We start from the raw sequence: 9825 nt of genomic DNA on the forward strand, positions 1-9825 counted from the left end.
TGCACAGTCCAACAACTGCTGGACCAGACCAGGAACTGACCCGACCCAACCTCTGTTGGTTCGGCTCGAGCTCAACAACAGCAGGTAGTGTGGCGCTGCACCGTCTCCTTTTCTTTTCCTCCTTTTTCTTTATTCTCAAACTTTCGCCAACCTCTGAAATTGGTCTTGACCCATCCGGCTCAGACCGAACTCGGTCGAAACTCGATGCAGAGTAGCTTGCTCCATCGAGGAAGAAAGCCTAGGGCGATCATGGCAGGCTGCAAATGAAGGGGTTTTCTTCAGATCCGATCCTAATGGAGGCTCTGGATTGGTGGTAGGGAGCTTCTGGAATGCGGTTTTGAAGTGTGAAGGAGGTTCGTATGGTGGTTTTGAAGGGAGAAGAAAATGCCAGGGGAGAGTTATTTTTCCGGTGTTGGTTTTCTACCCAAAACCCTAGCCTCTGAAAATGGAATGGACGGCTAAGATAACCCTCCAAGGGACGGTTGAGATGTAAGGGTGCAAGGGCACGCGGATTGCTGAGCTGACTGTGCAACAGTTTCCATTTTTGAAAATGTTGTGCTTCCAGGTTCGATTTGCGCCGGTTCTCGTGTGCATGTGAGACCACCTAGGGTTTGTTCAGGATCATCATTTGGCCATGATAGATGGTTCTGATCTGCGAAGCGGTCGATGATAGTGGGCCATAACACGATCAAAAGAACGTTGTTAGTTACATTTGCTGCGAACATGAAAGAGAGGGAGGATTTCTCTTTTTTGAGAAATCTCGGTCAGCGGCTGCTTGACCGAGATGCTCCGCCCAATGCACAGCGAGTGCGTGTGAACTGTGTACATGCACTGCCCTAAAGTGGGGTCCATAGTGATGTTTTAGTGGATCCACACCGTTCATTCCACTTGGTGGGCCCTATAAGAAACTTTGGCCAAAGATCAGGTGGGCCATACAAATTTATTTACGTCCTTTAAGTGACGACTACATTGATTCAACAGTCGGATCAACTTCAACCCGAGCATCAACGGTCAAAAGGTCCTAGTGGATCATTTGTAGGAGCCTTATAACATAATACTAACCATATACTAATATCAATATTAATTTTTATTAATATTACTATTCTTTATTATTATTATTATTATTATTATTAGTATTATTATTATTATTATTATTGTCTAAGTTGTTTATCATGGCTGACATCTTGATCAACGCCATTTATTTACTGTAGGGCTTGATAAGAAAGGTTAGATTATTTTAAATTTGTAAGTGAGCCATATTTTCTAAATACATAGGCTATTTTACGATCTATGAAGATTTGACGGTAAGGTTATTACAAAATATAATCAGGGATGATTCTTAAGGTTCTCAGACTAGTTTAGGTGAAAGTCATTAGAATGTTTAGTAATCAAGTGGCCTAATCGAAATGATTAAGTGATGTACATCTGTGGGAGTTTTTAAAGTTAGACGAAGGATGGATCTATTAATTCAGACCTTAGGACGTAGGATGGATGGTTTGATTAGCTTACTCTGTGAACAAAGACAACTCCTAACGTGTGGATTCGTTGGCTAATGTTCTAAAGATATGATGGACTAATTTAAAAATCAATTAGATAGATGGCTTGTTATACGGTTGAATGTTGTATAAGACGGTTGAGATGAATAGATCGAGAGTTACCAGGTGTTGATGTGTAAGGATAACTAAGTGTGTTTCCACACACGTGTAAACAGATTTAGACCCTCTTGGTAACACCCATGTATTGAAAAGTACAGGGTGTTGATGTGTAAGGAATCATTTCCAAGTAGTTAACTATAAATTTGGTTCTTTATAGGTTAACACTCGGGTTTGTATAAGAACATTTCCAATTAGTCAGTGCTCTAATAACAACTGTAACGCCCAGTGTTTTCAGGACCCGAGTATATGACTCGTTTCCTAAAAACCCGAGTGTTAACCTATAGAGAACCAAATTTCATACATTTTTTCTCTTTCAGAGTTAGCAGTTAGCGTAGAATGGACAAATCAATATAAAAGAAAATTTGCATTTATATTTAGAATGAATGAGATGTTGCCCATAATGACTTGTACAAACCAATGTCTTTGGAACAACCAATATAAGAATTGCATAAATTACACAAGAGAATAATAGAATGCATATAATTTGAGTCGCAAGATCGTGCAGCTTCTCTTGGCAATACAGCCATGCGTCTCTGGCACTTATACCCTTCTCCTCATCAAGTCTGAACCCGAATGTCACTTAAGCCACCTGTGCTACTTGTACGGTTATATATTTGATGGATGAGTGGCCAACTCAGTGTGAATTCTCCTCAAGATTACACACTGCCACCTTAGTCAAGCATAGTTAAAAGAACAACAAGGCAACCAAAACAATTCATGATGTGGTGTTTTTAAATGCATGGATGCGTAAATGCACATCGACCTTGGGATGCATATCCACTTGGACTTGGGGTCATCACCCATGCAATCATCGACCTGAGAATGCTCATCCAGTCGGACTTCGACTCGTCACCCATGCAATCATTGACCTGGGAATGCTCATCCAGTCAGACAAATAGGTCAATAGCCGGTGGTCTAAAAACTAGCGAAATGATATCCCAATGATCCTAAGGGCATGCGTTACAACATCCACAATTATCCACCCGTCATCGCCAATATGTTACGGACACATGATTAGTCAAACCATTATTATTCCAATTACAATCAGCCAATTTAAGTAAGTCAATGCTCACTATGGGAAGGGGGGCTCGTCACCCAGCGTAGGTCGACAGCTTGGGCATAGTGTCTCATGACCACCATCCCCGGCTCATAAGGTTTTTCCCATCTTAGGATGCTTAATGGACACTCGTCGACCAGTGGCCAATCAAATTCAATAAGTAGGGATCACCATTGCATGGTATAGGCCATTGAAGCCACGTCGGCAAATCTCAAAACAGAGGACATGTCAAATCGCGGCGGCAAAAAAAGGTACATAGAACATCAAATCAATCGGCAAAAAGGGTCAAGCAAGGCCACATCAGTGCGGTTAAAAGAGATCATTTCTAAGTCACTCAAGCCGTATGCCCTATAGATGGTAAATTCCACATTAATGTTCCATATCCCATGTAACTTCTAAATCGAGGGTCCATTTCTTACCACAACCCATCTTGTTACATCATAAGCATGGGTTCACGTACACAAGAGGGAGTTGCCCACTAGTAAGTGTAGTGAATAAAAATTCATAAGCAACTCACAATAATTCATGAGAAAGCATATAGTTATAGCATGGCGGACATAAGTCAAGCATAATAATCACAATAGGTCATGATGCGAACTATCGATTAAAATGAGAGTTATCATGTAAGTAACTATCACATGCAATCATGGTTTACAACTATCAACCATAAATCAGGGATAAATCATGTCCTAAAAAATCATACTAGTGTAAGAGGCTGCATGCTATGAGATAACAATTTTGATTCTTAATAAAGACTATAACTTAAACTAATATGGAAATGGAAAGCTTAAGGGGAAAAATAATCACCTTAGGAGTTGAATCATCTACTGGTGTTGCTATGAAGTGTGCGCGCCCTTAGGATCAAACTCTTTAGCCCACATGATTGGTCGATTGTTGACAAGGTCCCAACTTTTCAAGTTAGGGGTTCCTTAATTCAAATGAACCCTAGGTGTGGGAATTTCTTGCATCCATCTATTCATTCTTCACTTGAACACAAATCAAGATGGGTCTTGGGAGGTGATTTGGAGAACTCAAGTCCCCTACATTAGACCCTAATAGTTCACATTAGATAGCTTGAAGGACAAATTAGAATAAACACCTTATTATTAACTTACAAATCTAGTAGGAACATAGGTTGGTTGGATCAAGGGAACTTAGATTTAACTAATGGGAGGTTTAGAGATTTACCCATCTAGTTTGACTCGGCGGGTAGGCGTGGTTCGGCACAACCAACACGTCGCTTCTCTTCTCCCTTGACCTATCCATCAAGGTTGTTGGACCAGAAATGACCCACAGCTCGACCGCCGATTCAGTCAAGTTATGAGCGAGTAAACTTGACCGCCCTCTCTTTTCTCTCTATCTTCCTTCTCGTACTTTCGTTCTCACTGGAGGGTCCAATCCGCTTTCCCTAATTCGACCAGGCCCGAGCAACTCCAAACGAGTCAGCGACTCGTCCCGAGTCCACGAGCCAACTCCGTAGCAACCCTTGACTTGTTAAACAGTTAGTCAAGGTCTATACCGGTATCTCAACCCAATAAAAACTCCACAGCAACCCTCTTCCGTGGTTCTTCCACCCCTGGACTACCCATGCCAGCACAAAATCAACACAACTCACTGAGTCTACTGAACAACGACTCAGCGATTGTACAATCACAACTCAGTCCCGAACTAGCTGCACGACTCGTCAGATCGTCAAGACTAACAACAGTGTTCATGCATGCAGTTGGGATTGAGTTTTTATCCAACCCAACAACAGACCATGCATCGGCAGTGAAGGCCCAACTCAACTCGTTGGAATGTCAATCAACTCAGCGAGTTGATGCACCTTGAACTGGACAAGCCCGACCCTGCAGATCTACATGAGATGAATAGCCCCATTCTGCGATCTATCTTCTTCTCCTTTTCTCCTTTCTAGGGTGGCTAGGGCGAATCTGGACTCAGCCCCGATGCATCAGACCCAACTTGCAAACCAGCGAGTCAAGTCGAAGTGGTGCAACGGCAAACGTCCTCTCCTTTTCTTCCCTGTTTCTCCTTCCCTCTTCCTTCTCATTTTCTCTCTCATTCACTCTCCTTTCTTCTTCTACTACTCTTCTTCTTCTTCTTCTTCTTCTTCTTCTTCTTTTTTTTTTTTTTTTCCTCCTTTTCCTTTCTTCTCAAACATTCTCCGACCTCTGAAATTGGTCCTGACCCATCCGACTCGGACCGAAATCGGTCGAAACTCGATGCAGAGCAGCTTGCTCTATCGAGGAAGAAAGCCACGGGCGATCATGGCAGGTTGCAAATGAAGGGGTTTTCTTCAGATCCGATCCTAGTGGAGGCTCTGGATTGGTGGTAGGGAGCTTCTGGAATGTGGTTTTGAAGTGTGAAGGAGGTTTGTATGGTGGTTTTGAAGGGAGAAGAAAATGGCTAGGGGAGAGTTGCTTTTTGGTTGTTGGTTTCCTACCCAAAACCCTAGCCTCTGAAAATGGAGTGGACGGCTAAGATAACCTTTAAAGGGACGTTTTAGATGAAAGGATGCAAGGGCACGCAGATTGCTGAGCTGGTTGTGCAACAATTTCCATTTTTGGAAACGTTGTGCATTCAGGTTCGGTTTGCGCCGGTTCTCGTGTGCATGTCGGTACACTCCAACAGGTGAGACCACCATGGTTTGTTCAGGATCATCATCTGGCCATAATAGATGGTTCTGATCTGCGAAGTGGTCGATGATGGTGGGCCATAACATGATTACATGAACGTTGCTAGTTTCGTTTGCTGGCAATGTGAAAGGGAGATAGGATTTCTCTTTTTTGAGAAATCTCGGTCAGCGGCCGCTTGACCGAGATGCTCCGCCCAGTGCACAGCGAGTGCATGTGAACTGTGCACATGCACTGCCCTAAAGTGGATCCATAATGATGTTTTAGTGGATCCACACCATTCATTCCACTTAGTAGGCCCTATAAGAGACTTTGGCCAAAGATCAGGTGGGCCATATGAATTCATTTACATCCTTTAAGTGACGACTACGTTGATTCAATGGTCGGATCAACTTCAACCCGAGCATCAACGGTCAAAAGGTCCTAGTGGATCATTTGTAGGAGCCTTATAACATAATACTAACCATATACTAATATTAATATTAATTTTTATTACTATTACTATTTATTATTATTATTATTATTATTATTATTATTATTATTATTATTATTTTCATTATTATTTTCTAAGTTGTTTATCGTGGTTGGCATCTTGATCAACGCCATTTATTTACTGTAGGGCTTGAGAAGAAAGGTTAGATTATTTTAAATTTGTAAGTGAGCTATACTTTCTAAATACATAGGTTATTTTACGATCTATGAAGATCTGACGGTGAGATCATTACAAAATATGATTAAGGATGATTCCTAGTGTTTTTGGCCTAGTTTAGGTGAAAGTTATTAGAAGTTTACTAATGATTAAGTGATGTACATTTGTGGGAGTTTTTAAAGTTAGACGAACGATAGATTTGTTGATCCAAACCTTAGGATGTATGATGGATGGTTTGATTGGCTTACTCTGTGAACGACGACAGCTCCTAACGTGTGGATTCGTGGGCTCATGTTCTGAAGATATGATGGACTAATTTTAAAATCAATCAGATAGATGGCTTGTTATACGGATGAATGTTGTACAAGACGGTTGAGATGAATAAATCGAGAGTTATCGGGTGTTGATGTGTAAGGATAACTATGTGCGTTTCCACACACGTGTAAACATATTTAGACCCATGGGGTGTTACAGATCCATCTGAGTTGAACTCACCCAATGGCTATCGGATATAGGGTATATAATACCCACATCCAATAGCTTGAGAACCTCAGCCTTAACCACTTCATTCATGATTGGATTTAATCTACGTTGTGGTTGCTGGGAGGTCTTCGTATTATCCTCAATATGAATGCGATGAGTACTAATCAAAGGGCCAATTCCCGTGAGGTCCACAATTGACCATCTAAGGGCTCCCTTGTGCTCAATGAGAGTAAAGATGAGCATACTCTCCTGTTCTTACTCAAGGTGGGAAGAAATCACCACTGGATATGTCTCATCGTGACCTAAATAGACATATTTCAAATCAGAGGACAAAGGTTTTAGGTCAAGTTTCTGTGCCTTGAGCTTTGACGGTAGATGCACTACATCAGTGTGGGGCAATTCTTCGAATTGTGGCCTTCACCGATTAACTTTAAGTACCGGCACGGTATCCAGCATGGTCCCCATCTCCCTAATCATGCTATCATCAAAATCACGGGAGTGGGCCAGGCACGTCTCTAAAGGGTCAGAGGATAAGGTCAGAAGTGTTCTATCTTCCACGACATAATCAATCAAGTTAACATCGTGGGCATCATCATCATCCTCTACCTGTTTGGCCATATTGAAAAAGATATTTAACTCCAATGTCATATTTTCAAAAGACAAACTTATGACTCCATTCATGCAATTAATGATTGCATTTGATGTGGCAAGGAATAGGCAACCAAGAATGATAGGAATTTGAGTGTTCATGAGCACGATGGATTGAGTATCTAGGATGATAAAATCTACTGGGTAGTAGAATTTGTCAACCAAGACCAACAAATCCTCAATTATCCCTCGGTACACAAACTAAGCGATCAGCAAGTTGTAATGTGGTTCGGGTGAGTTTCAATTCACCCAAAGCTAGTTGTTCATAGACCAAGTAAGGAATCAGATTACACTCGCTCCTAAGTCAAGAAGTGCGCGCTCAATTTTGTAGTTCCAAATTACACAAGCGACGGTTTGGCTACTGGGATCTCTGTATTTCTTTGGCACATCTTACTTTAGGATGACACTCACTTTTTCAGTTAAAAAGATTATCTTTTGAATATTCTATCGTCTTTTGGTCATACATAAGTCTTTTAGAAATTTATCATATATAGGTATTTGTTTTACGGCATCGAGTAGAGGAATATTGACATTCACTTGTTTCAACACCTTTAGAATGTCCTGAGAGTTAGAGAGAGGTTTTGGTGCAATCAACTTTGGGGAAATGGGGCTATTGGCTTGCCTTGAAATTTCGGTTCTAACTCTTATGGGGCATGGCTAGATCTATCATTTTTGTCCACTTCCAGGTCCTCAGGATTTTTAGCCCTAACTGGAATGGTTTTGTCAATGGTCTTCCCACTCCTAAGAGTGGTGATAGATTTAGATTGCTCCATCTGATTTGAAGACCTCGGGTTGTTAACTTCATATTGCAGCTTTGGATTGGGAAGAGGTTGAGCTGGAAGGCTCCCTTTATTCCTAATTGCACTTTTAGTCTCAAGTCCTTGTACGGCCTTTCTCAAGTCTTGAAAGACTTGTAGCATACCTTGATTGAAAAGCTCTTGATTTTAAAGATGCTTTAAAACTGGATCCTCCTGAGGTTTCCCTTAATGTGGAATTTAATTAGGGAATCCTTGAGGTGTAACAGTTTATCTGTTTCCCCAAATGAAGTTTGGATGATTTTTCCAACTGGGATTGTATGTATTAAAGGTGGGCCCACTGAAAGGTCTTTGGTAATTACTTACAACATTAGATTGCTCATTTAATACCTCTTGAAAAGCAGATATTGTTGGGTAATTTTCAATTGTGTGAATGTTGCAAGTACAAATACCGCAAACAATTTCCTTGCCCTTATCCTTCTTTAATTCCATGACCTTGAGTTTTCTGCTGATATTAGCCACTGTAACATTGATATTATTGCCCTCTTTCAGGAGATACATTCCTCCCCTCTCCTTGGATTGAGTCGGCCTAGACATTGTGCTTGATTTTGGGGAGATGTCCCATAATTGTGTGTTTTCAATAAGCTTATCAAAATAATCCCACACACCATCGACACTTCTATTCATGAATTCCCCATTACACATTTTCTTGACTAATTGGCGCATGAAAGACGTCAGTCCATCATAGAAGAAATTCGTGATGCGCCATGTTTCAAAACCATGTTGTGGGCATGAACTGACAAGATCCTTGAACTGTTCCCAACATTGGAAGAATGTTTCATCTTCCTTTTAGGCGAAGTTCATGATCGACTTTCTAAGGGTGTTCGTCTTATGGTATGGAAAAAATTTCTTTATGAACTCCCTTGTCATATCATTCCATCTACCAATAGATCAAGGACGTAGTGAATGCAACCACATCTTAGCTTTCTCTTTCAAAGAAAAAAGAAAGAGTTTCAGCCTGACCATGTCGTCAGACATGTTAGGAAAATATAGAGTGGCTATGATTTCATCAAACTCTTTCAAGTGTAGATGTAGATTTTCAGATTGAGCCCATGAAAATTTTGAAAGAGTTGGATCACCCCTAGCTTGATATCCATGTCACTACGCCAAAACTGTGAAAAAAGGACGGTCCAAAACCGTCTCAAATGACCAAAAAGGACGGTCACGGACCGTCGCAAGGGCCGTCAAATTTTGACGTGTCGTATTACTTAAAGGACGGTCGAAAACCGTCATTTTTATTGACGAAAAAAAGACGGTCATGGACCGTCCTAAAAAAGGACGGTCGTGAACCGTCCTTAAAAAGGACGGTCTTGGACCGTCTCTTATAAGCCTTTAAAGGACGGCCATTGACCGTCCTTTAAAAGGACGGTCATGGACCGTCCTTAAAAAAGACTGTCGTAGACCGTCTCTGATAAGCCTTCAAAGGACGGCTATGGACCGTCCTTTAAAAGGACGGTCATGGACCGTCCTTAAAAAGGACTGTCATAGACCGTCTCTGATAAGCTTTCAAAGGACGGTCATGGACCGTCCTTAAAAAGGACTGTCATGGACCGTCCTTTTTATCAGGGTCAATATACACCTGTTACAATATATTTCATTGTATTCTTCCTAATATACACCTGTTATATAATATATTTCATCATATTCACATTCACATCCATCTAAACAAACCAAACTACGTAAATCCAACATAAACTGCATCCATCCAAACATAAGCAATCTTATCCACATTACATTCATCCACACATAAATACATATAAGTTTAACTTCATAAATAAAAAAAAGAAAAAAATCAGCAACAATTTTCTTTTTGTCTTCCACCTGAAAAAAAAAATATTAAACCAACAAAACATTATAATTCAGAATCATGAAGAATTGCATAAAC

General features: G+C 40.8%; 1 non-coding gene across 1 annotated transcript; it reads left to right on the forward strand.

The window, feature by feature from the left end:
- Positions 1–8655: 8655 nt before the first annotated feature.
- LOC131238356 (small nucleolar RNA R71) lies at positions 8656–8762 on the forward strand. The gene has a single exon (XR_009167756.1). It is a non-coding gene; the product is annotated as a small nucleolar RNA R71 (small nucleolar RNA).
- The last annotated feature ends 1063 nt before the right edge of the window (positions 8763–9825 follow it).

Source organism: Magnolia sinica, chromosome 2 (genome assembly GCF_029962835.1).
Source record: "Magnolia sinica isolate HGM2019 chromosome 2, MsV1, whole genome shotgun sequence".
Lineage (NCBI taxonomy): Eukaryota > Viridiplantae > Streptophyta > Magnoliopsida > Magnoliales > Magnoliaceae > Magnolia > Magnolia sinica.